The 27,645-nt window shown below is 48.8% G+C and overlaps 1 protein-coding gene across 4 annotated transcripts in view; it reads right to left on the reverse strand.

Moving 5' to 3' along the window:
• Positions 1–27,645, reverse strand: part of DLG5 (discs large MAGUK scaffold protein 5) — a 1,132,805-nt gene that overhangs the window by 757,539 nt on the left and 347,621 nt on the right. The gene's annotated exons all lie outside the window — the stretch shown is intronic.

Genomic DNA, 27,645 nt, shown 5'->3' on the forward strand with positions numbered 1-27,645 from the left:
TACTGCCCTTTTTATGAAGTTCAGACGCCGCTGGAGTCGTGTCGACGCCGTGAGGCGGTTCCGGTTCGATGTCGGCGGCCTCGGCGCAATGACAGTTATTGACGACGCCGGGAGGCGGTTCCGGTTCGATGTCGGCGGCCTCGGTTCGATGACGTCGGGCAGTCTTGGCTCGATGTCGACTTCGGGCGGCTCCGGTTCGATGACGTCGGGCGGCCTCGGCTCGATGTCGACTTCCTGCAGCTCCGGAGTGCGATCTCCACTCCCGACCTCCGGCACGCTTCACCTCGGTCTCCGGCGACTCCGGAGGGCGGACTTCACTCCCCCGTCGACGCCGCACACTCGACCTCGGGTGACTTCCTCCTCGACCTCTGGTACTCTCCACGACCTCCGTCGGCGCCCTTTCTCGACCTCTGGCGGCTCCGGGTACGACGTCTGCTTTCCAGTCAGCACCGCTTCTCCACCTCGGGCTCCAGGTCTCCAGGCTTCTCGACGTCGGACTTCAAGAAGTTACCAGTAACCAGGTCAGGAACTTGCTGTTCTTTACTTTTAAGGCCTGTTCCTGCTGTCCAGGTCCTTAAGATGGTTTCTCTTGCTTTCTCCCACACAGGGCTCCAGGCTGGGCTCAGTCAGTAGGGACTAGTATCAAGGGTGGGTTTATGGACCCCACTCCAGGCACAAGTTTCCACCCCTGCTGCCTCACTCCTTCCTCCTTCAGGTTTCTGCTCCTCTCTCTTCACCAGTCAGGTGCCAACTGCCAACTCCAACTGCCAACCTGGAGTTGCTTTCCCAACATTCTAAACCTGCCTCACACTGTCACAGGCTTCTGGAATGTTCTGGAAGGTGCTGGTAGGTTCCAGTGATGTCACAGGTGACAATGGGTGGCCACCATTTTGTGCTCCAGGCCCTCAGACAGAAGTTCCAGGGGTAGATAAAATGGCTCCCTGAATCTGCATCAATACTAAAAAGTCTGGTGGTTCCCAAAAAGGAAAAAATACTAACAGGGTTTGAGGCAAAAGTGGGACAAAATAAATAATGATGAGGAGGGACCACCCAAAGGGCTGACAGGTGGGGGGAGAGGGAGCTGGGGAGGTTAGGTCCAAAAAAGGGCAGTGTGTGTTAGCTGCAAGATTGTTGGATTAAAGGATGGAGTCTAATATAAGTGATGGCAGCACTTGTCTCTTGTTCGACTTACCAGCAGCTTCAGATATAAATAGATCAGTTGCTGACTAGAGGCCTCTGTAGCGGACTGGTTCAGGTCCTTAACAGACTAGATAGACAGCCTTTTTTGTTTATTTTAGAACAGAGTGAAGACATGGAATGGGAGAGAGAAAGGAAGGGGATTGCTAAATAGATCCTTCTTGTCAACTGGTTTTTCATATATGTTGCGCCACCTAGAACCTTCTTTTATTTTTATAAGTATCCTCTGTAGGAAACTGGCTCTATATATACTACACCAAAATGAGGTATAGTGTGCATAGAGTCCAGGTGACCCCAGAGGTTAAAGTTAGATAGAACCCTACTCTCTATTTGTGGTAGAGTGGTCGAGCAGTAAGGCAGTATCAGAGGACAGTGTTAAGCATTTGCTCACCTTCTACACCACGAACCACCAGCTCCGCTCTGCCGACCTCGCCCTCGCCACCGTCCCCCGCATCAGGAGAACGACCACTGGCAGCAGATCATTCTCCCACCTCACCGCCAAGTCCTGGAACACCCTCCCCGACATCCTATGGCAGACTGAAGAACTACTAACCTTCAGGAAGCCACTCAAGACCTGGCTGTGCGAGCTTTCACCCCCCCCCCCCCCCCGCGCCTCGAGACCCTCACGGGTGAGTAGTGCGCTTTACAAATGTCTTGATTGATTGATTACACACTCGGTCAGCAAATGAATTTACACACTCAAGAACTGAACTGTAGGCCAATTGTTTTTGTATAAAAAATATACTGGTGTTTTATTTGTAGAACCTAGCAAGGCTGGCACGGGTAAGCATTTAAAAACTTTACAGTAATAAGTTGCTGATTGTAGACCAGTTTGAAAATGCAATAGGAATTGTACTTTCTGATTACAGGGGATGCAGTAGGTTGCAATACTTAGCAAATAGAGTACATTGAAATGAATAGGCTTTTTCAGTAAATTACAGGTAAGTTACTTTTTACGTTACTTTTCTAACTCAGTGCTGGATACCTAGATTCAGCTTTGGGACATTTACTGCAAACAGGTAAGTAAATACGTTTTGGTTATTCAAGCGATTTTTAAAGAATATTTTTAGATTTCAAAACTCCACACATTTTGGAAGAAAATTATCAATGTTTTCCTATGGAGGAAAAAACGGTTATCGATTCACAGGTAAGTTGTCGACTGTGGGAGTTAAGGTTGTGGGGTTAGACACAGGGGTCCCCCAGGGTCAGTGATGCACTCTTGATGCACTCTCAGTGGCACCAGGGCAGCCGGGTGCAGAGTGTTGAGGCCCAGTGTTATCCGATGGGGGATAGGGGGCCTCCGGTTGGTGGCTGCTGGCAGGCAGGCCACTGGGTTGTGGGAGCAAAGCTCCTAGGGTTTAGGTCAGGGTAAATGGGGAAACAAAGTAGCACAAAAGGTGCACCTTCAGTGGCACTGAGGCAGCTGGGTGCAGAGTGCTGTATCGACGTCAGGCGCCCTGTTTTCTATAGAGAACCTCTGGTTTGCAAAAGCACTGCAGGCAGGGAGATGAAGGACTTCTGGGTGCGACCACCACTTCAAGAGGTAAGTTGGGAAGTTAAGGGTTGGTTAGGCACCGTTGGGGCGTCTGATGCAGGGGTTCCTTTTGGGGTCGGATCTTCTAACCAGCTCCTGGCCTTCTGGATTTAGGCTGCAGGAGTCGGCTGAAGGCTTAAGGCAGGTCAGGGGTCGCCGGATCTTGGGTCAGGATCGCCGGGGTGACCACCTTGTGGTGTTTTTACACTGGAGCTCGGGCCGGGTTTGGCAGGTGCAGAGTGGGCTGGATTTGTGGTCAGCGGCTGCTGTCAGAGGTTGCAGTTGAACAAATCCGGTGTTCACGGGAGAAGCTGTCTTTGCAAGTGAAGGCAGGCAGGTCCTCCAGGGTTCTTGAGGTTGCTGGCTGCAGTATACACCAGGATTTTGCAGGAGCAAGTTCGAGGGGAGATAGGCCTGTAGGGCTGGGGCCAAGTCAGTGGGAGTCTTCCTCTTGTTAGCTGGCTGCACGGCTGTTCGATCCTTCTTCTTTTCTTCTAGTTGTTTCTGGATCTGAGGAAGCAAGATTCAGGGTACCCCCTAAATACTAGATTTAGGGGCGTTAAAGGTAGATAAAGGGCTGAGACCAATGGGTCCCTTCCCTGGGATGGGTACACCGCCTATCGTGCCACCCTCCCGTGGAGGGGGACAGGAGCCTGTCCCTGGTTGGTTGGGTCCCTCCATCCTCAAGATGGCAGGGACTCAGAGTTGTGCTTCACCTCGCCTCCCCCACCCGAGGGGTGGAGTCGGCAGAGGTGGGCACACAAAGGCGGCATGCCTTTGAAGCTCCCCTTTGTGAGCCCTGCCCATCCTGGGGGAGGAGGCTTGGCACCTCGTCTCAAGATGTGCATTGTTTCAGGCCCCGAGAGCAGCAGGCTCTCGACCCAGGGGTCCAGAAACATGTCTGTTGCTGACAGCCTAAGCAGGGTCACTAGAAGTTGGTTGCGTTTCAGGGGGCATCTCTAATATGCCCTCTGTTGTGCATTTTACATTAAATCCCACACTGGCATCAGTGTGGGTTTAATGTGCTGGAAGTTTGATACCAAACTTCCCAGTTTTCAGTGGAGCCATTATGGTGTTGGGGAGATCGTAATGACAAACTCCCAGTACCATATACTCTTAATGGCAGCACTGCACTTACAATGCCACTGTAGGGGTACAGGGCTCATGCACCTGTACCCTCACCACTGGCATAGTGCACCCTGCTAGAGGGCTGACTGATCTATGCCGGGGCAGTGGTTTTGTGGGCATGGCACACAGGGATGTGTGCCATGTCGATTCTTTACTTTGTTCTGCACCAAGACACGCAGCCCGCAAAGGGTGGCACAATAAGTGCTGCAGCCCCAAGAGGCTTTCCCGGGTCACAGTGCCCTGGGTACCTGGGGTACAATTTACCAGGGGCTGACATGTGGCCAGAGATGCCAATTGGGTTTAGGCTTCAAAGCAATTTTAGGGAAGGAACATAGGCCCTGGGTACCTAATTAACAAGAGCCCAGGGCACACTCAGTCAAAGAACATCAGCAATTCAGCAAAAAGTGGGGGCATACCATGCAGAGAGAGGGCACTTTCTCACATCTCTCAATTACATCCAAATGTGTTCACCGCCACATCCAGATTTCAGAAATACATGCAGACTGGATTGAAAGCAACTAGCTAAAGATTACAATGGAAGGAACAAATTAACAATGCAGGAGACAGTGAGGAGTATTGGCTTTTGTCACAGTGACTGGGCATCTACCCCCGGGAAAAAATAAAATATAAGTGTTACTAAATGGAAACAATACACTACATGTTGAGTAAAATTAAAGTCTCCATTAAGTGAATTAAAGTCTTTATTAAGTTCATGTAACACAACCACCAGGACAGAGGCCGCTGGATTAACTGGCCTCAACATTCAGCAAACAATAAGTAAATGGCACATGGCAAATCTACATTTTATAAGCATATTAAGAGATGCTTAAGACTCAACTCTTCTTCCCCCTCATGCATATACACATAAAAATAACAGAACCCAACAAATGGAACAAAACAAACAAAAAGAAAATAGAAATAATGTTGTGTTCATCGGCCAAACAAAGACCATGATGACATGGCTATATTTTATATGCCCACTACGACAGACCAATGTTTATATGATAATATCTTGCAATTTCCTGGGCACAGTAACTTCCTTCGTCACCTATATTGCATTTTATTGTATGGTTAATAAAAACCTTTACAAAGGATAAAAGAAAAGTCAACTCCATGCAGATAAAATCGAGAATTGATATCACAAGTGTCCATGGCCCTAGTTCTTGTAGGTCGTGCTGCATCTGGTGCAATAAAAAGTTTATCAATTAACAAAAGTGAGGGCCGCGGACCTAGTGCAGGACAGGGCATAAAAAGTGACTCAGGAGGGTGACGCGATTCTTAAAATAATTAAAAGCAATAGACAAAGTTCTTTAAAATTAGTTAGGGCAGCAGACAAGGCAGCAAGGAGGACCGGCTTGACAATGACGCTGAAAGCAATGTGCAAATGTTGCATAACACAGTACTTAAAGTTCGATAATTGGCTGAGCTGTGGCGGACAGCAGGCTGGTTCTCTTGCTCAAAGTGTGCCTTGTGCAGTCCAAGAGGTAAGGTGTGATGCATCTCAAGAAAAGTGGCAAGGTCAGCCTACCTCTTTTGTACAGATGATTGTGGCGGCCGGCGCAGAGAGAGACATTTTTGATGTTTGAGAGGAAGATACTTCAGTGTTAGTACAGTTGGCCGAGTCCAGTTTACTTGCTGCAGTTCAAAGAAGTTTGACAGTTTTAATGTTTAGTGATGTATTTGCTGGATTCAGGCTAGCGATCACTGCTTACAGGCATGTACGCACCCCTAGCCGGATGAATCATCTCGGAGAAGAGTTCTCCTTTGCTCTATGAGTTGACGATAGATGTGTAGGATGTGAATTAGGGTTTCTTAACCTTGCCCGCATAGGCAGCAGCTGGTGTCATGGGTAGCTAGGTGATGCCAGGCCCGGGAAGTGGGCACAGAAGTTCCACTTGCCCATTCTTAATTCCACAAGCCCCAGTTTGATCCACATAGGGTTGGTGCAGGTGATGTAGCACTGCTGCTTGGGTTAGGAATATGAGTTTATGACTGATCACGCATGAAGCGCTTGCACAGGGTTGTCATGTCTTCTAATTTTGACAGTTTGAGTGGCTGTTTAGGCTGCTACGTTTTTGAAGACCGGTTGTGAGAGGTGTTTGTTCTAGGCTTCAGCTAGAGAGAATTCATACAGTTTGGCCTCAAGGTGTTGTTTGTATGCAGATGAGCCTGAGTCACAATGCTCAAATTCACACCAGATTAGGCCATGCATGGTGTTAGGTGGTGCCTGTCTGAGCCTGTGGCAGAAGTTTAGGAAGCAGCTGCCTATAGCCCAGTGATGTCTTGTGATGTTGAACTCAAGTCTCACTTGCACCAGTGATGCTCTTTTAGGGAGACACAGAGTGGATTTGTATATCTTGGTGACCAGTTTTTCTATGGTCCCTGCTTCCTTGCCATGGGTGACTTCGCTCCTGTATGTTACAATTGTTGTGATTTTTATTTTCATCACCGGGACTGGGGGGTCAAAGCTAGGGCCTTGTAAGCTTTGGTGCGATAGATGACAGGGCAAACATTAGGCTAGAGCTGTTGTTCTTTATGGTGGATATGTGAGACATGAGTGACCATTTGCCGTCTAGCACTATTCCTAAGTATTGAATATGCTACTTACCAGTATGCATCTGTTCTTGGCATGTAGGGCTGCTGACATTCATATCTGTGCATAGATCGCCGCCTAGTGTTGGGTCCGGATGTTTGCACGTTGTTGTCCTGGAAGAGTCTTCGAAGTATCCTGAATTAGGTGACTCCTCCCCTGGACCACAGTGCGCATGGGCATCCTCTCCATCCTCAGATTGTTTTTCGCCATTGTGGCAGTGATGGAGTAGATACAGAAAGTGATGACCATGCTATACAGTAATTCTGAGAGCTGCAGCTGCTACAGGCGCCGGGGAGGAGGGTGGGCGATATGAATGTCAGCAGCCCTACATGCCAAGAACAGATGCATACTGGTAAGTAGCATATTCAGTTCGAGGCATGTGGGCTGCTGAATTCATATCTGTGCATAGAATACATAGCAGTACCTCCCATTAGCGGCGGCTACCAGTGCCAGCTGCAGCGGTCTGAAAAAGAGTTTTGAGAACAGCCTGTCCTACAGCTGCCTGCTGTTTTGAGTGTACATCTACACAATAGTGTTTGGTAAATGTGTGTATAGTGGACCATGTGGCTGCTCTACATATATCATGTAAAGGAATGTTTCCCAGGAAAGCCATGGAGGCCCCTAACTTACGTGTTGAGTGGGCTCGTGGGGGGATCGTTAATGTGCGTTTAGCCTTTTGATAGCAAATTTGAATACATTTAACGATCCATCTGGCTATACCTGCTTTGGAGATGGCGTTGCCTTTGTGTTGTGGGGAAAAGGCAACGAAAAGTTGTTTTGTCTTCCTAAAGCTTTTGGTTCTGTCTATATAGTAAATTAGGGCTCTTTTGACGTCTAGTGAATGGAGCATTCTTTCAGCGACATTTTGTGGATTCTGAAATAAAACGGGCAGTTCAATCGTTTGATTCATGTGGAACTGCGATATTACTTTAGGCATGAATTTGGGGTTGGTACGTAGTACGACCCTGTTTGCGTGAACCTGTATGAATGGCTCTTGAATGGTTAGTGCCTGGAGTTCACTAACTCTTCTCAACGAAGTGATTGCTACTAGAAAGGCCACTTTCCAGGTGAGGAATTGAATCTCACATGAGTGGAGAGGTTCGAAGGGTGGACCCATCAGTCGGGTGAGGACCAAGTTGAGGTTCCACACTGGTGCTGGTGGGTGTCTTGGGGGAATTACTCGTTTAAGTCCCTCCAAGAAGGCTTTGATGGCAGGCACTCTGAATAAAGAGAGGTGCTGCCTGTTTTGGAGATAGGCTGCTATTGCGGTTAAATGGATACGTATTGAGGTATATGCTAGATTGCATCGGTATAGGTGTAAGAGGTAACAGATTATGTTTTGAATGGATGCATCTAGCGGGTTAATGTCATTGTTATTGCAATAAATGACAAACCTCTTCCATTTGGCTGCATAGCAAGCTCTGGTAGTGGGTCTCCTAGCTTCCTTAATGATCTCCATACAGTCAGGTGGCAGGTTTAGGTAGCCAAACTCTATGACTTCAGGAGCCAGATCGCCAGGTTCAGCTGTTGCGGATCTGGGTGCTGAATTTTTCCATGGTTCTGCGTCAAATGCGCGGGTTTGATCCGTAGCCTTTGATGCTGCACCACGGAAAGTTCCAGAAAGGTGGTGTACCATGTCTGGCGTGCCCATGTTGGAGCGACCAGGATGAGTGTCAGTGAGTGTTGTCGCAGTTTGCGTGCCACCAGCGGTATCAACGGCGCTGGGGGAAAAGCGTACGCAAATCTGCCGGACCAGTTCATCCATATCGCATTGCCCTGCGACTGTGGATGTGGGAACCTGGCGGCAAAGTTTTGGCATTTTGCGTTTTCGCTTGTGGCGAATAGGTCTATCTCTGGATGACCCCACTGTTGGAAGTACGGTTGGAGTACTGACGGGTGTAGCTCCCACTCGTGCATCTGGTGGCTGTGTCTGCTGAGCAGATCCGCCATCTGGTTGTCCTTGCCTGTGAGGTGTTCCGCCATGAGGAATATGTTCCTCTGAATGGCCCACTTCCACATGCTCTGAGCCAGATGAGACAACTGTGGAGAGTGCGTTCCTCCCTGCTTCTGTATGTAGTTCATGGCAGTCATGTTGTCCGTCCGGATCAACACGACTTTGTTGCACAAGTGTACTTTGAATGCCTTCATGGCTAGGAAGATTGCCATCAGTTCCAGAACGTTGATGTGCATCTTCTTTTGTTGTATTGTCCATAGTCCCTGCACTGTGTAATTGAGTACATGAGCTCCCCATCCCTGGAGAGACGCGTCCGCTGTCAGTATTATTTGTGGAACAGGCTCGTGGAACGGTCGGCCCTTGCAAAGGTTTTGTGGATTCCACCAATGCAGAGAGTTGTATGCCCGACCGCTCACCAACACTAGGTCTTTTAATTGCCCGTGAGCCTGATTCCATTGACGTGCCAAGCACTCCTGAAGCGGGCGCATATGTAGTCTCGCGTGCGGGACTATGAAAATGCAGGAGGCCATCATGCCTATCAACTGCATGAACACTCGCGCAGGAAGGGAGTGTTGGGGTTTGAACTTTGAGATCAGCATTTGCATGCCGTTGATCCTTACTAAATTTGGCTGAGCTGTGGCTGCCAGTGTGTCTATGGTCGCACCTAGGTACTGTTGGACGTGTGCGGGTTGGAGATGTGATTTTGGGTAATTTAGTGAGAATCCCAGACTGTGAAGAAGGTGAATGGGGCGGGACATGTGGCTGGCACATTGCTGGGCTGATTTTGCCTGAACAAGCCAGTCGTCCAGGTAAGGGTAGACGTGAATGTGTTGCTTCCGTAGATGTGCAGCCACAGTAGCTAGGCACTTTGTGAAAACTCTGGGTGCTGTTGTCACGCCGAAGGGAAGGACTTTGAATTGGTAGTGCTGCCCCTGAATAGTGAACCTGAGATATTTTCTGTGTGACGGGTGTATGGGTATGTGGAAATACGCATCTTTGAGGTCTAGCGTGGCTAGGAAGTCTGCCTGTCTGAGCAGCGGGAGAACCTGCTGTAGGGTGAGCATGTGAAAATGCTCTGAGAGAATGTAGTGGTTGAGGGGTCTCAGGTCTAGTATAGGTCTGAGTGACCCGTCCTTTTTTGGTATTAAGAAGTACAGAGAGTACACCCCTGTCCCCTGCTGGTGGACGGGCACGACCTCTATTGCGCCTTTTTGCAGCATACTTAGCACTTCCTGCTGTAATAATGCTAAGTGCTCTGAGGACATAGGACGGTGCTTTGGCGGTATTGTGGGTGGAGTGGAAGTTAGTTCGAGGCAGTAACCGTGTTGGATAACATCTTTGACCCACCTGTACGTGGTGATGGTATTCCACGTGGACAGGAACCGCTGGAGTCTTCCCCCGACAGGTGTTGTATGGTCGGGGGGAAGGGAGAGGGCGTCACTGTTTGTTTTTTGGGGGAGGACCTGGTATTGCCGTAACCGCGTTCTCTGCCCTTTGTGCTGGAGCCACGATATCCACCTCGTGTGTTCTTATCATAGGTACTTTGTGTGCCCCCTTTATTGTAGGTTTGCTGTGACCCTTGTCCTCTACCCGCTCCTCTATTTCCGGAGCGACGAAAGGAGCCACTACGAAATGTCTGCGTTTGCAGAGCCCCCATTGATTTCGCAGTGTCTGTGTCTTTTTTATCTTTTCTAGGGTGGTGTCAACCTCTGGTCCGAATAAGTAGTCGGGGTTGACAGGCTGATTGAGGATGTTATTTTGAACCTCAGGTTTGAATCTGGAGATTCGTAACCAGGCGTGTCGTCGTAGCATGACGCTGGTGTTTATGGCTCTCGCAGCTGTGTCGGCGGCATCCAGTGCACACTTAATGGATGCGTTTGTGAGAAGTTGTCCCTCCCTGATGAGGAGCTCCGCTGCCTCTTTGTACTCGTCTGGTAGGTGTTGGAGTAGGGTCTCTAACGTGTCATAGTGTGAGCGATCGTAGCGAGCCTGTGTATTGGCAATGCGCCATATGTTTGCCGCCTGGGCTGCAATCCTTTTGCCGGAGGTCTCTAGAACCTTGGACTCTTTGTCCGGGGGAGGAGCATCACCAGTTGTCTGCGAGTGTGCCCGTTTGCGAGCATTAGCAACTACGATGGAGTCCAGAAGTAACTGGCCTCGAATGTACGTAGGGTCCCCAGGTGCAGGCTTGTATTTTTTCTCGATCCTGGGGTTTATTACCCGTGCCCTGGTGGTTTCTTTGAAAATGTCCTTTGCTGGCTTGAGGACACCTTTCAACATGGGCAGAGTCTTTACAGTCCTCTCTGAGGATGCGAAAGTGTCCACCAAGAAATCGTCCTCGATTGTGTCTGAGTGGAGTTGCACTCCATGATTGGCTGCGGCACGTTCAATGAGGGCGTTGAATGCAGCAGTGTCCTCTGTGGGAGACGTTTTTGCGCCATAAAGCTGCGTGTCCTGTGTATCCAGAGCGGCACCTGGGTCTACAGGGTCATCCCAAACTTGATCAGGGTCCTGCTGGCCTTCAGGGTCCATATCCATGGGGTAGGTGGTGTCGTCACCCATGTAGTCCTCTACCGCATCCGTGTCGGAGTGCGACGGAGAGAAGGACTGTGGATCTGGGTAAGAGGTGTGGAGGCGTTCATAAAGAACGGGTTCCGATTCCGCCGGCAGTTTTTGCTTTAGCGGGATCCTGTAAGAGTCCAAAGCCTGCTCGGAAGTGATCTTCCGCTTTCGGAGCATGAGCCTGCCGGTGTCGGCGTCGATGAAGTGGGACGGTGATGTCCCAGTAGGAGAGTGTTCAGTAGATGGGGGCCTTGTCTGGGTGACACGTGTTCTGATCTCGAATAGTTTCGGCGCCGTGGATGGCGGCAAACCAAAGGTGATTTTGGTTGGTGCCGAAGGTGCCTTTTGAGCCTTTTTCGGCTCGGAGCCCGACGTGGGCTGGAGGGCTGCCTTTTCTCTGATGCGTTGCAAGGACGCTTGAACTTGTCGCACCTGGAACGCCGACGGTTCTTTGGCGCCGAGTGGTTCCGTAGAGGTAGGTGTGGACTTCTTTGGAGCCACAGGGTCATCGAGTCAAGGAGAGGTAGTAGCTGTCGACGGCGTCGATGATTGGACCGTAGTTGCTGCTTTCGAGGTGGATTGCGATGCAGCGGCCATTTTAACCTTGGTGGTCGGTGCCGATTGTTTCGGTGCCGGGGGCCGAGGCGCTTTGGCGGTACCGATGGCCTTTCTCTTTGGGTCGGCGCCGACATCGGCTGCAGCGAGTTCGGCCCCGAAGTCCCTTTTGGTGCGGTCGGAGCCGACGGGTTTGGCTGGCGTCGAAGGTGTGGTGGTCCTCGAGCCGACCAGTGTTATTTTCACTTTCGGTTTCTGTTGAACCGGTGCGACGATTGGTTTCGGTTTCGTGGAAGGGAAACCAGTCTTTTTGGGTAATAATGGCTCTCGCTGTATGTCCGAGGCCGGGCCAGAGGGCGGGGCCGAGGAACTGCGGGATTGGTCTTGGGAAAGGCCCGAAGGCGATCCCTCGACCGGAGCCGTAGACTGACGCACTGGGATATCTTCTGTTTGGACGGGTAGGCCCTGCTCGTCACCAGAGCTACCTTCTTCGGCCCCTAAGGCCTCATCGTAGTCTCCTACCTCATCGTCGGCTTCTTCCCTGTGAAAAAGCTCTTCATCTACGTCTTCCGATCTGGAACCGTGTTCGGAAGCGGGGCTGGAGGGTATGTTTTCCGCGCTTTCAACATCTTCGTCCTCGGTGCTGAAGATGTTGGTCGGGGCCGGTGCCGCTTGCTGTGCTTCAAGTCTCGCGGCTCGTCGATTCCGTAGAGGCTTCTTGGATCTGAATCTGGCACAGGCCATACATTTCGCTTCGTCGTGATCCGGTGAGAGGCATTTGTTGCACACCGGGTGGACGTCGATATGTGGATATTTCGCGTGGCAAACAGGACACCTCTTGAATGGGGTCCTCGATTCCATCGTCGATGTAGGGTCGATGGTCGGATATAATGGATCCGAAAAAGTTGTTAAAGTCGCTAAACTAACCAGTAAACTGTCGATAGCGATCGGGAACAGTACCGACGAAAACTAAAGGCCTTTTGGCCTGAAAACTAAATTTTCCTAACTTGAGTCAAGATAAGCACATCCGAACCCAATGGCGGAAAAAAACAATCTGAGGATGGAGAGGATGCCCATGCGCACTGTGGTCCAGGGGAGGAGTCACCTATCTCAGGATACTTCGAAGACTCTTCCAGGACAACAACGTGCAAACATCCGGACCCAACACTAGGCGGCGATCTATGCACAGATATGAATTCAGCAGCCCACATGCCTCGAACTTGTAGTGCTTACTGTGCTGGAGCCTGGTGCCCTTGGGCAGTCACCGATGAGCCTGGTGTGGCTTTTGGTTAAATAAGACCGTTTTTGTCTTTTCCTGATTTATTACCAGCATGTTCTTGCCTGTGTAGTCGTTTAAGGTGGTCAAGAGCCATTGGAGGCCGAGCTTTGTCTGAGTGAGAAGCACCAGGTCATCCGCATAGAGCAGATGTGACATGCTTTGACCTCCTAGCTTAGGTGGGTAGCAATCTGTTTTGTCGAGTTGCTGCGACATGTCAGCTATGTATACATTAAACAGCAGGGGGGCCAGCACGCAGCCTTACTTCAGTCAGAGCTCAAGGGGATCGACCTTTTAAATGCAGGAGGCGTCTCCTAGTTCGATTCAAACCCATGGGTTGGTGTGCTCTCAGTAGGTCTTCTAGCAACCCCCAGTCCTGCAGTTTTCGCCAAAGATAGCCACTTGGAATGAGGGCCTATACAACTAAGAGTAATATTCTCAGGAATGTTCGCTACACAAAATAGAACCAATCGATTTTGCCTCCACGCAGCTCTACACATCTAATCACTACTACAGAAAAAAGTTCTTTGTTTCACCACTTACCCCAAACCGCTCACAGACAAGTGCCAAACTTAAAAAAGAACAACCATTATGTGACCATGCCTTAAAACCTCTGGTAACTCCATTGCAGCATGGCGATAAGGAGCCAAATCTTTGTTCAAGGCATTGGCAACAGGCCAACCTTGAGAAACCATCACTTTGACTCTACTTAATGTTGTATCACTACTTAAGGTCTCTTTCCAATGTGATCCCAATATAGCACCATTTGTGTAGGATTTCACAGAACACACAATGATCTGATCAAATGATTCATCATCGCTGGCAAGAGGTACAGTAAGTAAGCATTTAGCTTTAGTGTAGCAAGTCTAGATACACCTTATAATTCACCATGAAATGCCTGCTTTGGGTATTGGGCTACTCCTATGAGGGTTTGCAAAAGCTACAAAGAGCTGTTTAGTTTTGCAGAAGAGCTTAGTCCTCGATATATAGTACACAAGAGACCATTTAATGTCAAAGTTGTGCAATACCCTTTCTGCAATCTCATCTGGCTGTGGAAAAAGAATACAGGGAGCTCAATAGTCTGGTTGAAGTAGAATGGTGAAACCCATTGACAAGAACTTCGGATCATTTCTAAGGACCACTGTGTCTTTGTACATTAGAATTCATGTTTGTTGAATAGTGGGTGCTTACAACTCAATGATGCAACTGAGCGAGGTTACGGCTACTAAGAAACCACCTTCCAGGAAAGAAACTATAGGTTGCAAGTGTGGAGGGGTTTAAAAGGACAGAACCATACGTATTGCGAGATTTGGTTTCACACAGGGGCTGAGAGTGTTACCCTTTTGATCCACTCTTTGAACACCTTGATGACAGTCATTTTTTAAGAGCAATCCCGGTTTTGCAAAGTATGTCTTGAACCCTGACATTTAAGGGTCTAGATGTTTGGAAATACAGTTGTGGGCAAATCTCATTCACTTGGTTGAATAACATGCATGAGACCTACATGTCTCACACAGTAGGGTCATGTACTGATTAGGAAGGTTTATGGAGCCATACTACAAAGACCTCATGAGGCAAATCACTAGATTGAACTGCTTGTGGTCCAAGTGACTGATTTGGCTGTTTATTGAGTGAGACGGTCCGGCCTGATCGGTAGCTATTTGTTGGTACTGATGGACATCTCCACGATAATCAAGCAGCAGAGCTGTGGGCCAAAGTGTGATCCACATACCTTGGATGGTGATGTTGTCAAGAAGGGCGTCCCCAGCCAATGAGTGATGCTTTGGTGGTGATGGTCAACTGTGGAAGTGCATCCAATAAAAGCCTACTGAGCAGCAGGCTGTTGCTGCTCTCCCACTGCAAATAAGGCAAAGTGTTGGCCTTTACCAACATCAGAGCCTCCTAGTAACTCTACGTTTATGACCACTGCCTCACAAGGCACTTTCGGAGTGGGTGCATATGAAGTCTGGCAAGCAATACAATTGCAGTGCAGGAAGCCATCATATTCAAGAACGTCAATACAGTTCTTAAAGAGAGTAGATGAAATGAGTGCCAAAAGAGGCTGCAGTTGTTGCAATGCCATCATCCTCGCTTGGCTGGTTGCGATATGCTTTCAAAGTAGCTGCATTTAACACTGAGCAAAAGGAGGCTTGGATCTGTTGAGGTGGGATTTCTTTGCATTTATAGGAGCACCCTAGGCTGGTTACCAGGGACACAGCTGTCAGACTGTGTGATAAGCACTACTGTCTGCTGCTCTCGATTAGTCAGTTGTTGTGGTATGTAAAGCCATGAATTGCCCTCTGCAATGTGCCCACCACCACCAGGCACTTCATGAGCACCGCTGGATCAGTACTGACACTGAATTGTAGGACTTTGAACTGGAAGTATTGCCTACCTGTGATGTGTCGAGTGGGTGGGGCAGTGCTTTATTTGACAGAAGAAAAAAAAATAAGGTTCAGGATCCTTGTCAAGGAGGCATCATCTGCTTATACAGCATAATGCAGCTAACAGCGCTGCAGATTACAGTAATAATACAAAAACTAGCCATCGCACTACTACTAGTGTGACAGTTCTGACTATTCCAGGCTCCCAAAGCAATAACAATGGCTTTAAATTAGTCAAACAGCACCACTATGTGGCAGACTATCATAAGTGTCGGTGTTGACAATTAAGTGCCAGTGCCAAACACTTGAAACCAGCGGCTCAAATTCAGCACGGGAAAGGGAAAGGGAAATGGAGTGGAATCCTTGAAGCCTAGTACTGTCATGCAGACCCATCGGCAAAAAAAAAATATCCTGCAGAGTTACCGAATAAAAGTGCTACCACATGATGTACTGCTTTAACAGCCTCAGCTCTGGAAAGGGCTAAAGGGAACGGTCCATTTTTGTAATAATAAAGTCCAGCAAGTACCGACCTGTGCCCCGCTGGTGTAGTGGCAAAGACTGCATTACGCCCTTTTGGAACAGTGCTTGAATCTATTCCTCCAGGAGAGTGAGGTGCTCTTGGCTGAGGGTGTGGCAGCCTGGCAGCATGTTTTGGAGAGGCATTTTAAGAAGTAACCCTGATGCACTTCAGCTAGAACCAATGGTTTTAGGTGATTGCCTCCCAGCATGTATCAAGATCTTTTAGCCGTCTTACTGACAGACGTTTTGTGATCGGGGGAGCATAAGCAAGTCAATGTTTGGAGACGAACACCCTTGCCAGAGCCACCTCTGTTTCTACACTTTTCTTTTCCCACATCTCCTCCACTTGGGACCCAAAGAAATGTTTCTCATCAAATGAAAGGCTGAGGAGGTGCAGTTGTAGCTTAGGCTTAAAGCCGAGGATGTGCAGCCACGCATGACAGCACAACAGGATGCTGGTGTTAATACTACAGGGGGCAGGTACCGCAGCATCTTGTGCACAACAGGTATTCGCGTTGGAGGTGATCTTCTCCTAGGCCACCTTTACACCAGAAACATCTGAGAGGAAACCAGATAAACCACTTAAAATGGCAGGAAGACACATGAATATGCATTAGTAAAGGCAATAAATAAATCTTTGGGACCTTTTGGCTTTGCCAATGTTTTTAGCAATATGTTACTTTATATACACTGCATATTTTACTTACCAAAGACTTTGAAGTTGATAACTTTGTATACTTTTTTTTTAAACTTAACTTACTTTACTAAGTATTGGCAAAGCCAAGAGGTCTTGGCTCTAAAAGGCGAGACCTATTGCATTTTTAATGCTTGTTTCTTTTTCCACCCATGGCACTTCCCTTGGCATCTCAGAAGACACCAGGGCAGCAGGCACTCTCAGAAAGCCAAGCAAGGCGCTCTGTCCATGTCCAAGGTTTCGAGTTTATGCTCGTCCTTCGCTAATCCACTCATATGCAAATATGAAGATGTTGAGGGTAGGATCAGGGCACAAGTCCTATAACAAGCATTTGCAATGCAATAGCTCCGATTGAAATGCAATAGGTCCGATTGCATTGCAAATGCTTCAGTTTAAAACAGAGCGCAGTGCCCAGTGTTAAAGTTTTTAAAAAAACAAAAAAAGCAGAGCGGATGCCGCAAAAATATAAATAAATAAAAAAGTGAGCGCTGTGTCCCTAGCGGGCGCCTCGCTCGTTAAAGAAATAAAGAAAAAACAAGGGCCTAGCACTGCAGCTCAAATTTTTGTTGACTCAAGAGGTAAACAAACTTAGATTTAAACTTATTTTACTTAGTCGGGTTGATGTCTAGGCTCGCTGCATTTGGAAGATGTAACATAGTATATATTATTAATCTTTGAAAACGTATTTATTTTTCACGTTTTCTTTTAATGCAAGTTCCGAATTCACCAGAAAGGCTGTCCTCCTCTGGCTGTTGGAGGAGAGGAGGGGATGGCAGCAGGCAGAGAAGGGTTTCTGATTGTAAAGGGTGAATTAGTTCCCATGGAAAAGCGAGGCGAGGGAGGGGCCGTGGGAGAGGAGTGAGCGGGGCGCTGCAGCCAAGACTTGCTTTGTGTTCATAATGCTCTGAGAAAATATAGGTTCGCACAAGCAGCTTTCAGGCTCGACCTCCGTGGCGGCTGTGATAAACTGAACTTTTCGTGCGAACACCACAGCGTTAGGATTCCCCCCGCTACCGTAACAGCATAAGAGCACTGCAAAAAAGAATGCACATGTTTTGGTTTTAAAGAATTTGGATGAAACGAGGGAAGCGGCTGCCAGCCGAGTTGCATGCCCTTTCTTTTTCCACCCATGGCACTTCCCTTGGCATCTCAGAAGACACAAGGGCAGCCGGCACCCCCAGAAAGCCAAGCAAAGCACTCTGTACATGTCCAATGTTTTGAGTTTTTGCTCGTCCTTCGCTAATACCCTCATCAGCAAATACAAAGATGTTGAGGGTAGGATCAGGGCACAGGTCCTATGACAAGCATTTGTAATGCAATAGGTTCGATTACATTGCAAGCACTTCAGTTTAAAACAGAACGCGGCGCCACTTGAAAGACACCGCGCTCGTTTTTTTTCTGACTTTAACACTGAGCGCGGTGTCCTTTATGCGGGCGCTGTGCTCAGTGTTAAAGTTTAAAAAAAATAAAAACAGAGTGCGGTGTCCCTGAAGTGGACGCCGCGAAAATATAAATAAAGTGAGCGCGGTGTCCCTAGCGGGCGCTGCGCTCATTAAAGAAATAAAGAGAAGAAAAAACATACAATTTAAAGGGCCCAGCGCTGCAGCATTGTGCTTTGTGGACAAATGAGAAAAAGGAAGTGCCTACCAACTAATTTGAAGGAAAGAGTCTAACGCCGCAAGTAAAAGATCCAATCCCGGTGGGCGGGGCCAAAAGAGGACAGGGTGGCAACCAGGAGGGATTAAAATGCCGGTGCAATCATTACACTATGTTTAGCATAATCCATGACGACAAATGACGCAAACGAATGAAAATTGCAGGCGGAGCTGAGACACGACTTCTGGAACCGCATTGATTCCAAGAAGCCCTCGCATGGCGAGAGCAGCGCATGCGTGCTGCTAACACCAGGCGAGACATAAAAAAGTAGCACCTCAAAAAAAAGAGAAGTGGAAGGACACAAGTATTGAGTCAATGCTCCAAGGGAGGGACAAACGCAAGAAGAGGGAGGAAACCCCACGCAAGCTAATGAATAAGAAGCAAGCAAATGAGGGATAACGATGCCAACCAATGGTAAATAATGGGTAGATTAAGCCCACAGTGAGCTAACAATGCATCTAGAAACAGACACTGTAAGCGCTGTCTAATAGGCGAGACCTAACAACTACCAACGTTAGCAATCTAATCAATCCTGAGCACTCTGAGATCCACCTAGAAAGCTCCACAAGAGTCGAATTGTTCAGGGCTATACCATCAAACACAACACTGGGTTGTTGAAATAAGTTCACAATTACTCAACAACAAAATATCTTATAAGGGCTTAATAACGCACCTACTTAGGAAAAGGCTTCAGTGGTTAGCTTTAAAAAATGCATACTCGACCACTGGCTACAATAGCAAAAGAATAAACAGATTCAAAGGCATTTTTGGAGGCCACCTTAGAAATCGAATATTTGTAATGCTGTGTTGCATTACTTTGTTATGAAGCAAAATCAAACCTCACAGATTCTAAAGGCTTCCTTCAGAGTCCCCCGATACAGTTAGTGTCTTAAAGAATATTTTATTGGCTTTCATAAATGGTTTTCCAACAAACAAAGGGTATCTCACCATTCAGGTGGTTGCAAACTATTTAAATATCGCATGCTTCATTTCTATGATATAATCTCAGACTGCTTAAATGTGAAAAAAAGTAAGCTTTCAAGTGTGTTGTGCATTTGCACAGACTTCCAAGAAAGTGGTGTCAGAGGGTTTCAACATAGCCCTATATTGTGAGGGGAAATTTGCCAAACTATTGAGACAGTCAATACAAACTGATATTGACACAATGGGGGTCTAACTGAAAGACTGAACCAAACCCTTGCACAGTAACTCAGATCCCAGGTGCTGCAATCAGGGGCTCTTTCACTCTGCAACAATGCCTTTGGTGGTTCACAAGGAACTGAGATTTGATGTGGATACAATCCTGGAATCGAGAGATTCAGTCAGTCAACTTTGGTACCTTGTGATCCAGAAGACAGCTTGTGGGCAACTGGCTAACATACACGTGCCTTGTTTGATGGCTTTGTTTCACCTTTATTTCCCAGTAAAGCCCTTAAAAAAGATTTGGGGTGGACAATTGCAAAGATCTAATCTATCGCCGAGGATCTGATCATGGACACTTGATATGTTATGGAGTAACCACTTTTTGCAAGGTCCTCCCTATGCCAGATTACAAGGCCCATGATGTTCCTTTTTGTCTTCTCTGTGGGGCACATGTTTGCTTAAATGAGTAATATAGTGTACTTCATAGAAAATGCATTATCTGTATGGCGCACATAAGCAAACTGAACAGATCATGTAATTAACTTGTACCACTGAAATTATTCACGCTGAGATTTTGCAATAGCAGAAGCTTCAAGACAATTCAGAGAGCCATGTATGATCTATGAAACAAAAAAAAACTGTAAAGAGATATTAATGTGTTTGACTGATCACATTAAATCATTACATTTAAGTAGCAAATCAAGTGTCACTTCAAATTAGAATATAAAGTGGCAAAGAAAAAGTTACTTACCTTTGGTAACGCCTTATCTAGTAGGGACTCTATCTAGCTGCTGATTTCTTACCTTAGAATTGTACCCAGGTATCAGATTGGATATGGACATTTTCCGTGAGCAGTACCCCTGTGCGCTGATAAGTTGGATTGTTCGGCTCCGATTGGCGTTGTTGCATTATCCGTGCCGGATAGGCCGTGTGCAGTACCTATAGTTACTTTTTCGCAACTTTCAGCAAGTAGTGTTTGGTAAATGTGAGAAAGTGCCATCTTTCTTGCATGGTATGGCCCCACTTTTTGCTGAATTGCTGATGACTGAGTGTGCCCTGGGCTCCTACCATTCAAGTGCCCAGGGCCTGTGTTCCTTTCCTAAAACTGCATGAAGCCTAAACCCAATTGGCACCTCTGGCCACATGTCAGCCCCTGGTAAATGGTACCCTAGGTACCCAGGGCCCTGTGACCAGAGAAGGCCCCTAAGGGTTGCAGCACTTATTCTGCCACCCTTAGAGGCCTTGTACCCTGACACACACACACTGCCTTTGCAGGCTTAGTGTCTTGGCACACATCCCTGTGTGCCATGCCCACAAAACACACTCCCCTGGCATACCTCAGTCACCCCTCTAGCTGGGTGCCCTATTCCAGTAGTGTGGGTACAGGTGCATGAGCCCTGTACCCCTACAGTACCCAGGTCCCTTCCTGGGCACTGTAAGTGCAGTGCTGCCATTAAGAGTATATGGTGCTGGGAGATCGTCATCACGAACTCCACAGCACCATGATGGCTGCACTGAAATCTGAGAAGTTTGATATCAAACTTCTCAGCACCTAAAACCCACACTGATGCCAGTGTGGGATTTAACAGAAGATGCACGACAGAGGGCATCTTCGAGATGCCCCCTGAACCTAACCAACAACCAGCGTCCTGCCTGAGTGGCTGCTTAAGCTGCCACCCAGCAGACATGTTGCTGGACCCCTGGGAAGAGAGCCATCGTGGGTCTGCAACAATGCACATCCTGGGCAAGGTGCTAGGTCTCCTCCCCCAGGATGGGCAGGGGAAGCTTCAAAGGCATGCCGCCTTTGTGAGCTTCTCCAGGCCACTTGCTGTACTCAGCAACTGGCCCCCACCGATTCTGACCCCCACTCTGGCGGGAAAACCAAAGTGAGGAAAGGGGGTGTGCCAGCTTCTTCCAACCCCACCCCTCAGGTGGGGGAGGCGAGGTGAAGCACAACTCCGGGCTCTTGCCATCTTGAGGATGGGGAGCCCTACCAAATCGGGACTAGGCTCCTGCCCCCCTTCCACCGGAGAATGGCAGGCTAGGGGGTGTACCCACCCCAGGGAAGGGACCCATAGGTCCCTGACCTTCACCTACCGGTAACGCCCCTAAATTTAGTATTTGGGGGCTCTCTGAACCTTCCTTCCTCAGATCCCGAATCCGAAACAAGAAAGAAGAACAAGAAGAAAGAAGACCTGCCGTGCAGCTGCTAACAAGAGGACGACACCAACTGACTTGGCCCCAGCCCTACAGGCCTGTCGACCCTCGAACCTGCTCCTGCTAAAACCCGGTGTCTCCAGTAGTCAGCAACCTCGAAAACCCTGGAGGACCTGACTGCCTTGCTCATCTAAAAGACTGGGACTCCCACGAGCAATGGTTCTGCTCAAAGCAAGCAATAAACCCCTGGAGCCAGCCAGGAACCGCGACTCCTGCACACACTGCAGCCGCCGAGCCCGGCCTGTGCCCGAGTGACAAAGACTACGAGGACGTCCCCCCGGCGACTGTGACCAAGAATTTAGCCTCCAAGGACCCTCCTCGACGCTCCCGACGACGCCTGCAGCCTCAGAACCAGGGACTCCTCCAACTGCGACCAGCAGAGGGTAAGATTTCCCGACGCTAAAAGACACCCCTGCACCCGGCGCCCTGCGGACCCCTGTGCACAGCTCCTGGGTGCCTACCTAACCTACAGCTTCCCGACTTACCTCTCGAAGTGGTGGTCGTGCCTAAAAAATCTCCGTCCCCGAGCTTGCAGCCTTTGTTCATCTGGTAGCTTCTCCATTAAAATACATTGAGCGCCCGATGGCTCAAAAGCACCCTGAACCCAGCCGCCCGAGTGCCCCTGGAAGTGCAACCTCTATCCTATCTTACTTCCCCACTTGCCCTGTGTGAGTGACCAGGAGCCCAGCTCCCACAGCCGCGTGGCCTGCCTGCTAGCAGCCACCAACCAAAGGCCCCCTGCCCGCCATAGGCTAACATTGGGCCTAACTCTCTCTGCACCCGGCTGCCCCTGTGCCACTGAGGGTGTAACAACTGTACCTACCTGACCCTGGGAGACCCTCTGAATCAATGTCCAGAACCTCAACTCTGCCAGTCAATACTTACCTGAAAGCCGATAACTTACATTTTCTCCATAGGTTAACATTGACTGGTTTTCACTTGGAAATTCTTCCAAGTGTCGAGTTTTGAAACTTTAAAATATTCACTAAAAATCAGCCGAACAACAAAAACAAAATTACTCACCTGTTATCAGGAGAGATCCCAGTGCTGGATCTTGGTGCCCAGCATTGACCCTGAAAAGTAATTACAACAGCACTTACCGATAACTTGATTTTCCTCCATAGGATAACATTGCCTGGTGTTTGCCAGAAATTCTTCTAAATGTAAATTTTTGAAACATACAAATATTCCTTAAAAATCGCCTGTGTAACAAAAACGATATTTCTTTCAACTGTTTACAGGAGATGCACCAGGGCTGAATCCACGATCCAGCCCTGAGTAAGAAAATCACACGCAAAGTAATTGAAATTGCATTTACTTAACAACTTCCAATGAGCTCAATGTTATAAATGTGTTTGAATTGTGTTGCCTATTGCAACAACTGTAACTATTGCATTCAAAAGTTATTGCCTATTGAAAGTATACAACTACATCATTTCATTCTGACAAAGTATTTTGATACCTACTTGTGGTTCTAAAATAAAACAACTATATATTTTTATATACAAAACAATTGGCCTAGAGTTCAGTTCTTGAGTGTGTGGGACCATTTGCTGACTGAGTGAGTACAACAAATGCTGTACACTATCCTCTGATACTGCCTTACTGCTCGACCAAGCTACCACTTTAGAGAGTAAGGTTATATCTAACTTTAGCCTCTGCCAAACCTCTGGGGAATGTGGAATCTGTGCACACTGAACCTTACTTTGGTGCAGTATATACAGAGCCACTTTCTTACAGTAAATGTAAGTAGGGAAGTGCACATTGCTGCCAGGCACTTGTCCAGAACTGGAACTCCGTGATCTAATGCAATGGTGGAAGCTTTAGCTCTGGGGGAACGAACATGCATTACTTAGCCATGCGTAGCAGATTCAATAAAGACCACGATCCATCATGAGATGGTCCACTTCTGTGCAATGCGCACTTTCTTCTCTCCAACATACCCCATATAGAGTTGGTTACCTACCCGGAAATCTTGTGTGCGGTCAAGGTTGAACGAAAACGATCTTTTTGGTCTTACAGTAAAATCGCTCCTCTTCCCTGGAGGGATGAGGCGGAGCGTAAAAAGTAGGCAGAGTGATGGACTGACTATGTGAGATGGAGCGACTACTTTCAGGAGAAAGAAAGCTCTTGTACGAAGCACCAGTTTGTCTGGGTAGGTCTTTCAGATAAGGAGGCTTGGATGACGAGGCCTGAAGCTCATTGAACTCTGGGCACATGTTATAGCCAAGAAAAAGGGTGTCCTAATGGTAAGGAGCCTGAGTGGACAATTGTGCAGGGGCTCAAAGGCAGCACACATAAGAAAAGTGAGAACGAGATTGAGGTGCCACTGGGGCATAATAAAAGGAGAAGGCAGAAGCAAATTTTGCAAACCTTTCATAAACATACTTACAATAGGGGGTTTGATAAGGAATAGCTGATCAGGCAACCACAAGAATAGCTGAAGTGGCCAAGAGATAGCCCTTCAGAATACCCAGGCAGAGCCCAGCTAGGCAAGGGAAAAGATGAAAAGGAGAACCTGAGAAAGTGGGACAGAAAGGGGATAGATTTGTCGTTCTATACACCATGCCACAAATGTTACCGATCGGCAGGCGTAAACACTCTTGGTGGAGGGATGCCTGGCTGCCAAAATAACATTACAGACTTTAGGAGGAAGGTTGAAAGCTATCAACTGTCGCAACTCAATCTCCATGTAAGGAGACAGAGCATTGGCAGGTTCGGGTGAATAACCTTCCTCTGCTGCTTCAAAAGAAGATTCTCGTGAAGTCAAGGCCTGATCAGAGGACAAATGGCCAAGATCAATATCTCAGGATATCAGACTCTCCGTGACCAATCCAGAGCCACAAGGATGACTTGGGCTGGGTCGTTCCTGGTCTTCTTGAGAGCTCTGGGCAGGAGTGGTATGGGCGGAAATATGTACAGGAGGCCTGAGCTCCAACCAAGATGAAAAGAGTCTCTGAGAGATCTGCCTTAGAAACTCCCGCAAGCTGAACCGCTGACATTGCACGTTCTCGTCGGTGGAGAACAGATCTAACCGAGGCTCTCCCCACTGATTAAAGAGACGTTGCACCACCTCTGGATGGAGATGCCGTTCATGATCGGTTAGGCATCTGCAGCTGAGTTTGTCCGCTATGGCGTTCAGAAAGACCTACAGGATGTTGACCCACCAGGGATATGCCCTGCTGTTCCAGCTATGTCGAGACACGCATGGCCTCTTAACAAAGGGTTGATTAACCCACCCGCCCCGTTTGTTGCAGTAGCATATGGCGGTGGTGTTGTCCATTAACACTTGCACGAGCCTTCCCTAGATGGTGGGTAGAAAGACTGTCAATGTCAATCGGATCGCTCAGCGCTCCAACGGGTTGATGTGGAGTGCGGACTGCGCTGAAGACCAGAATACTCTGATCTCTACCTCTCCCAGATCGCCACCCCATCCCAGGAGTCACACATCTGTCACTAATGTCAGATCTGGTTGGGGAAGGGAGAGAGGTCTGTAGCAGACCCAATTGTGGTTCGTAAGCCACCGCAGGTCCTTTGCAGTTTTCTCTAACATCTGGACCATGTCTGAGAGTTCCCCAGATGCTGCACCCACTGGAACTTCAGCTCCCACTGCTGAGCCTGCATATGCCAATGAGCATATGCCAATTGTCACCATTAGGATTCATGAGGACATGAGGCCCAGCAGCCTCAGGGTCAGTCTCACCGAAATTCAGGATAAAGGCTGAAACATCGGTATCAGGCCTGAATATCCTGGACTCACCGTTCGTGAGGATATGCCAGAAACTGCACTGTGTTCAGAACAGCTTCAATGAAAGAGAGCATCTGAGAGGGAGTTAAGTGTGAATCCCAGTTAATGCAGGTGGTCTGCCAAAGTCTGGAGGTGGTAGACCACAGCCTGGGGTGAGCCTGCCTTCAACAGCCAGTCATCAAGACAGGGGAAGACAGGCACCCCTGATCCCCGCAGATGAGCTGCAATCACTGCCATCACTTTGGTGAATACCCGATGGGCGCTGGTGAGGCAAAGGGGAGCACAGTGAACTGAAAGTACTTGAGGTCCACCGTAAACCGCAGGGAATGCCTGTGCGTGGACTGGACTGTGAAAATATGAGTCCAGCAGGTCCAACGCTACCATCCAGTCTCCTGGGTCCAGGGCAGACCAAACTTGAGCAAAAGGGAGCATTTTGAACTTCCCCCCTTCTTGAGGAAGAAGTTGAGTGAGTGCAGGTTGAGGACAGGAAAAATACCTCTGTCCTTCTTTGGCACCAGAAAGTAGCAGAAATAACAACCACGACACACTTCTGGCGTCTGCAGTCTCTTTATGGGTCTTTTGGCCAAACGAGCAGTCACTTCCTGGCGAAGAAGAGATAGGTGGTCCTCCGTCAGCCTGTCGTACGTAGGTGGCACAGAGGGAAGGGTAGTCTCAAAGGGGAGGGAGTAATTCCTTCAGACAATCTGCAAAACAAACCTGATCGATGTTATTGACTCCCATGATGGGCAACGGACAGACTAGGAGGGTTTGGAGGCTGTGGCTACTGAGAAGGGGGGGGGGGGGTTGGGCAGTGGATTGACTCAACCGCTGGCCATCTGACTCACGGGCTGGTAGGGACTAAGTCCATGGCCACACAGAGGCTGGAAAGCTTGCACACTGCAGAGGCGGGGCGGATAAGAGTGCAGCTGTAGGCCCATTTTTTAACCACGAAATTAGCAAGAGGCAGACGGAGGCTGAAATGGAGCCATGGAAAAGGGCTAGTGAGTCAGTGGTGTCTAGTCCACATCTAATGGGGAATTTAGCGGCATCCCTCCCGTTGCCAACAGTCTGGGAGGGCACGGACATGGCTTCCTCTGGGACCATTGGCAGCACATGCAAACCCGCATCCCATAGGGCATGGGAATAGTGGCCCAAAAGGCATGCAGTGTTCATCGGCCACAATGTCAGGCTGGTGGAAGAAAACATTTTCATGCCTAAATTGTCCAGCCTCTTGGTTTCTCGATCCGGCGGTGTGGTTGGAAATGTGCCAGGATTTAGATGTGAAGTGGAGGCTTGGACCACCAAGCTTTCCCAGGTAGGGTGTTCTGAGAAGAATTTGGAGTCCCCTGGAACAGGGCTGTGGCGGCGGGCATTTGTCCTGTTCACAGAAGCAGCCCCTGTGCTGGGCCTGGACCAGATCCCATGCAAGACATCAGAAAGTGCTCCGAGAAAGGGAAAAGCAGTTTGGAAGGGGACACTTCCAGCGGAATCACTTCTGTCAAGATATTAGTATTAACTGCCACCAAGGGCAAACTTAGGTCCAGGACCTCTGCTGCCCTCAGAACCACCATAGTGAATTAAGCTTCCTCCTCCATAGCCAAGTTAGGGGGAGAAAGCATGTCAGTATCTGGAGAAGTGACCAGGTCACTGGCTTAACCCAGATCCTCTCACCAGTTTAAGAATTCATAAGGCTGGTATTCTTCAGGGTCAAGCAACCACTGCCATCTTTCCAGAGTCACAGCCCATAGGATTAGGGCTCTAGCTCTGGCCTGGAAGGCATGGTTCCAGGCAACGCCGGAGTCCGATGACGCCCCTTCGGCTCCCTGTCGGAATCGAGGAGGAAAGTGGGGATAGTGCTGATGGCATCGGGTCAATTAGCCTTGGACCGGCGCAAGGGAAAGGTTGACATCACACGACCGGCTCCAATCCGGATATATCTGTGGATCCCTGGGATCCGACTGGTGCCCGAGCTGCCGGCGTGGATCCAGTATTGGCCCCTCCCAAACATGCGAGGCTCAAAGGCATGCCAGAGGGAATTGGCTGCGCAAAGATGAGGTACCTGACCTCATAAAATGGTCGAGGGATCTCTCCAGGGCCTGGAAACTCGGGGAGGCACAGAGCCGGTCCAGGCACTGGCTCAACTGTGGTGCCAGGCCTCGAGGGACTCTCCCTCGTCTCATCGCCTGACAGTGAAGGAGCAGTCAAAGCATGCTTTAGCAACTTCTTTCTCATGTAGCGGGACTTACCTTAATCACCCAACGGCTTAGAGTGCGATGAGCTCCTCTGACTCCACAACCGCTTTCAGGTCCTTCCTCTCGCACGTCGAGCCGCCAGGAGCTTGAGCGATCGCTTTCTCAAGGCCTTCGGGTGCGTGGAGCAGGCCTACGGGTTGTGATTACGCTCGAGGCACATATGGTGCGGGTCCGAGAACGAGCGGTGACAGGCATTGCATGGCTTGAAGCTGGCTTTCTTGGATGACAACCTG

This window comes from Triturus cristatus, chromosome 1_2, assembly GCF_964204655.1.
Source record: "Triturus cristatus chromosome 1_2, aTriCri1.1, whole genome shotgun sequence".
Classification (NCBI taxonomy): Eukaryota; Metazoa; Chordata; class Amphibia; order Caudata; family Salamandridae; genus Triturus; species Triturus cristatus.